Here is a 6,000-nt window from a genome sequence, read left to right as displayed (position 1 = left end):
TAAATCAAAAGCGCCACTGGAATATTTTTCACTATCCAATCATACACGCAAAAAGGGGTGACGCCACCATAGGGGCTGGTATGGGCGGCCTCCTCAGGTGGCTGGAAAGTGTGCACCTAGTTTGAGTCATCCAGGTTGGCCCATGCTAGTTTTGTTCGTCCCAACGCACGAGCAGGCAATGTAAAAAATGAAGAAAAATGTTTCAATTTGGATGGGCCAATAACATAAGTGCAAGGCAGGCCCTATAGCAGGCTTGCGGCCCAAACGAGCGCCTCCCATATCGATCGACAGCAGGAAAAATCCCAATTCATTCGCTCTAGCCTCCAGTCCGGTTCGCTCCTAACCTAGCCGCCGCTGGACAGACCGACACAGCACTTCCTCGCGTCTTCAAGCGAATGGAAGGACAAGAAGATGAAGTTCCAACCCTGGGTGTAGCCTGCGTGGGAGGCAGCGGCGGCAACACGGGCATGGCATCGAGCTTGCGCAAACGGACAGTCGCAACTTGCAAGAGTAGCATGCGCAACGAGCAGGTACATCACATCCCTGATTATATCTAATTCAACTCTTCAATTTTTGGCCAATAGTTAAACCTGACGGTGTTGTAAAACTGCTTGTATGTAGGGAATCTATGAGAAAATGAAACCAATTTCTACTTATTTTATAACTCCCCCAATCAATACTGAACTGACTGAATCTGATGTATCTAATCAAGTTTCTGGTGCAAACACACAAGCTCATGTTGTTCTTGAGCCTGAAGTGTCTAATGAATAGACTGCTAATGAAGGATTTTATGCAAACATTTTACATGCTCCTGGTGATGAACATATAGTGTCTAATGAGGGTTCTAATGCAAGCATTTTGCAAGCTCATTGAAGGATTTAGTGTCTAATGATGATCTACTATGTTGAGAGAGACAGAGATTTGCAGACATTGATGACAAGCAAATTATAGTGCATTTTCATAGCTTGAGGAAACATCGAGACCATCTATTAGAAAGTCCCCGTATCATGACAACATAGCATAAATACTTTTCTAATCTGTTGTTTGAAACTATTGGCATACTTGTGCAGGATAGATATATTGATATGCAGTTTGCGCACTGGTTATACATGCAATTACACTTCGATATTTTCAGCCAGAGAATGAATAATTCAAGCAGGTATAGACCATGTTTGTAGTCCTTGTACACCATGTTGCATTTTGTGATTTTTGGTGCTTGCATCATTTAGTGTTTATAATCTAAACTACTTTGGATCATTAGCTGGTTTTCAAAGTGCATGTAGCTTCACATTTCTCAAGTTATGTTGATCTCCGGAGTGCAAGTGCCTTCGTATTTTTTAAGTTAAATGTTCGCCCCTGGTAACTTGAATTCGTGGATCAGCCACTACACACAAATCATACACGAATGCCAGTACGAATTAAATGAAATGCAGGGACTTACGCTAGCTCGTTGTACAGGCTCACTGCAGCTCTGCTTGCGCTTGGGATGTTCCATGTACAAGTCCATGTTACCACTTGCTTGGATGTGCAGGCCTTGTGCTCCTTGCATACCCCTCTGCATTTTTGACACGGCGAATGGTTGATCAAATAAGAGGAATCGACCTTGATGTTGTACCGGAGGACAGATACTTACAAGGTTATACGGTTGTGCAGGATGTGTACCAGATCCCGTAGTGCCATCATGCTTTGCTAAAATATGGATTTGCTTGTTTCAGATGATATCTCCAGAAGAAATAAGAGTTAAGGTCAGAGTTGCATAGGCGTGTAAGCTAAGAGAGCAGTGAAAGGATATCCAAACATCGTCGGAACATTGCACAAGGGAGTGATGTGTGGATACCTAGTTCAGGCCGGCGTTTGGGCTAGCTCGCCTAGCTAGAGTGCGGGTCACTTCAGAGCCGTTGAGGGTGATGCGCTAGCGTTGGCTGGCCATGCACGGATGCAGATCTTGAGTGGCAGCGGAGCGCTACGATGCGGTGGACGAGACCGTTGGTGAAGCCCCAACGGCCTCGGGGGGCAGAGGTGCGACGATGTGCTCGGTGAAGTAGCCCCGGTGAGCCGGGAGACGGCGTCGGTGAAGCGCACCTGATGCGGTGGAACTCGGTGTCTATGAGGCATGTCGGTTGCGGCGGCCGATGTTGTCGGTGGACCACCCGGTGCGGTGGAGGAGGGCGTAGATGAGGTAGCTCCAGTGCGGTGGTGAAGCGCGACCGTCGTCTTCGTCGTCGTCGTCGTCTGGCACAGAGGTGGGGAACGGTGGGGAAAGAGACGAGACGAGGGGCGATTCAAGGGTTGGCGGCAAATTAGGGGTTTGAGCAATCTGGGCGCGGAAGGGGATGGTGGAGAAGAGAGATTTTGCAGGGCTGGAATTGGGGCCGCCAGATATTTCAATCCGAAACGTGGAAGCGCCAACTTATATTGTCGTCGTCCTTTTTTGGGGGGGGGGTAGGGGGGTGGGTGGCTGGGTGCTACGCGTCCGTCCGACACAGCGACCACCCCGACAGGACTATGCTTTGGTGCCTTAAGGAACCTGCCTTTGTGTCCATGACATATGGGCCCAACAGGTGGCTGGCCCACATGTTAGTGACCCAAAGGCAGTTGCCTTTAAGGCACCGAAGCAGCTTCCACCCCGACACGACCCTGGTTTGCCTGGTGCCCCTACATTTGAGAATGCAAACGAATCTTCTTTCATTTGCAAATGAATCTGTATGTATTACTATGCGCGTGTTTTCCTTGCAATAATTAGTCATTCGACACGAGATACTCCATCCGTTCACTTTTGTAAGTCGTTTCAGACAACTTAAAATGAACTATTTTGCACATTGTCTGAAATGTCTTCAAGGTCTTATAGAAGTGAACAGAGGGAGTACTATAAATTAATTAATGAGGAGTTATTTGAAAAAAATCGAAACGGTACCCACCCTAACGTGGATTAGAGTGTGTGTCACATAATTAGTTATTTGAATTAGAGTGTGTGTCACGTAGTTAGTTATTTGAATTAGAGTGTGTGTCACGTAGCGATCTCCAATTCTAACGTGGATTTTGCATTTCACTATATCCACGCTACTTTTTTAATACAAATTCATATGTATATGATGAACACCATGGTAGTGAGAAAACTTTTGGATGGATTCAAACATATGACCTACAAAATAGCACAATAAACTGAGTCAATGTCAACTTTTCGAAACTTAGTATGGCACGAATTCGAAATAATTACCCGTATGCCTGGTCCTCGGTTCAAATCTTACAATGTACACCGAATTGAAACATCGATATTAAGTCTCATACTATGTACATTCAAATGTTGTTTTTAGCCCCCTCCCCCTCACAAACGCTACATACTTCCTGTATCGGTCAATCTTCCTCTCCTAACCACCTTAGGAAGCTATCAGTTTCCAACACACGCTCATTCTTTCTCTCCATGTTTCGATCTCTAAGTCTCTCACCTACACAACCCCTGTTTCCACTCTGTTACCAAATGTATTTACCTCACACACCCGCCATTGCACCCCATGCCGAGCTCTCTCTCTCTCTCTCCCCCTCTCCCTCTCACCCTCTCGTGCTAAATACATGCATTGCCTATCTAGCCCCAACCTCTCGTGCATGCGCACGCATGCACGTTGTATATCTAGGTCACTCCCTCGAGACTGTCTCACTCTTTCTTCCGCACGGCGGGCCACACTCGCTCAATCTCGCTCTCTTTATCTGAGTCTCGTTTAACCTCGTTTTCTTTCACACACAAAAGATATATCTCCCTGTTTGGGCCTCGATCGACACACTCTATACTCTCTCACGCAGATTGTCTATCTAGGTCAGTCCATCCAAGCCGCCACCACTCTTTCAACCTCATGGTGGGCCACACTCACTCAATCTCTCTCTCTCTCTCTCTGTATGTCTCGATTGACCTTGATCTTTCTCGGACAAAACCAATATATCACCATGTTTGAGCCCAATTCGACCTATTCACATTGTATACTCTCTCACGCACATCGTCTATCTAGGTCACTCTCTCCAACCTGTCTCACTCTTTCGATCGCACGGCGACCCTATGTGATCGGTTGACCTTGCTTCCTCCCACGCACAAAATATATCTACACGTCTGTGACTGGATCATCTCTCAAGCTCTATCTTATAGCCTCACCCTTGCCAAAAAGCTCAATCGGACAATATCTCTCTAGAGCATATATATTTGTTCAATGAATGTCGGACCACACTCACTTTGTCTCTCTATCTATATGTCTCTCGATTGACCTCGCTTTCTCACACCGTATCTTCCACGCGTTGAAGCTACTACCTCTCCATCCCTCGCAAAGCCGGAGCTATTTACATTGCGAGGGGCACTCCAACCTTGGATTAATTTGTGTAGGCATTTATTCCGGTCGGTTTAGTTTATATTTTCGTAGCATTCGACTCACAACTACTCCAATCACCGTAGCAGTTAATTAAGCTACGGGGAGCACCTAATATGAGCACCGGGGAGCCGTTGGATCGAAGATGCAGCGGCACACGCGAGGCCTGAATGTTTTATTTGCAAAAAAATCTTTGGAGAGTTTGGAAATTGCGCATAATTACAAAGACTACTCCCAAGCCATTGGATCTCACTTCCAACGGTGTAAAAACTCATATCACCATAGTATCTAAGCTGCGGGGTGGATGTGATATTCTATGCCGCTGTCATTTTTGTTCGTAAACTTGCAAAAAACATGTAACTCGTGCCGTTACTTGTCTAACCGCGCAAAGTGTTTGTTCAAAAAACCATCCTACACTGAAATATCGGAACAACACATGGGGGTCCCACTTGTCATTAATCAAATTTGGACCTAAAACTAACAAATCTGAAAGACGAGATTCAAACTGGCAACCTGGACTACAAAGCGTAAGTCGATAGCCTGAAAAAAATGAGCGGTTGTTGGCTTTGTCCCATAACTTGATTTTATACAGTACTTGCATTGAGTAGAGTAGAGGGAGTGCCTCGTCAACACGTGCATGACCGTTATCTCACTTACTGGTGGGTTCCAGGTCTGCGATCTCAATCTCTCTTCTCTCCATTGTCTAACCTTTGCACGGGCACACACGAAGAGCGGCGCTAGCTTGCCGTGGTGTTATTACAACTAAAAAAACTTGGAAAATAGAAGAATCGCCTAGAACAAGAGACGTTGTGGCTGGTCGAGACGGAGCTAACCACATCTATCCTCCGTGCCACATTAGCATGATGAAGCTGTGTGGCTAGTGGGGTGTTTTCAACTGACTGGCTGGGTCCCGAGGTCGAACCATAGGTACTACGTCTGATACAGTATATTTTTACACGCACATTTTTCCTTCGTGCCGAGACGTGGCACACCCTACCGCGCGGTTTCAGGGTCCTCCCGGGTGGTGCACACATATATTCTTCCTGATGTGGGACGCCCTACCGCGCGTTTTCTAGGTCCTCATCGGTCGTAGCGCCGAAGCAAGTAAATGAGTCATCAAATCACGAAAGACCACCTTTCCCGCCGAGTACATCAGTGAAGCATGGCGGCTAGCTAGTTTGGCTAGTTCGACCGATTAGCTAGGCCACCGCCACATTTGTTTTTTCACCCCTTTTTTTATCTACTTGCCGGTAGGTAAATTTAAGTATCCACCGCGGCGTTGCTCTGGTGTTTGGGTGCGGCAGGATTTTTAATTTTTTGATTGATGGGAGCAGGCGCAGCAGGATTTTTAATTTTTTGATTGACGGGAGCAGGCGTGGCAGCAAGTAGTCACAATGACTCCGCCTGTACCCATTGCTCCCTGATGTGAGAAGTCATCGACTGGTGTTTTACCGTGGTGAAAACCAAAAGATTCCCCGCTCCCTCCGCCTTCCCGTAGATTGCATTGCCTTTCAGCCGTTTCGCCCCCTTTGCTTCCTCTCCCCATTGCTTCTACCTGGTGCCATGGCAGCGCAGCAGATCACGGAGTCCTAGGTGAGGCTCCTGACACAGGAGCTCCATGCCAAGGATGCGGAGCTCAGGGCCAAGGATG

This window comes from Triticum dicoccoides, chromosome 2A (assembly GCF_002162155.2).
Source record: "Triticum dicoccoides isolate Atlit2015 ecotype Zavitan chromosome 2A, WEW_v2.0, whole genome shotgun sequence".
Lineage (NCBI taxonomy): Eukaryota > Viridiplantae > Streptophyta > Magnoliopsida > Poales > Poaceae > Triticum > Triticum dicoccoides.
Note: the sequence above shows the minus strand (reverse complement) of the source record.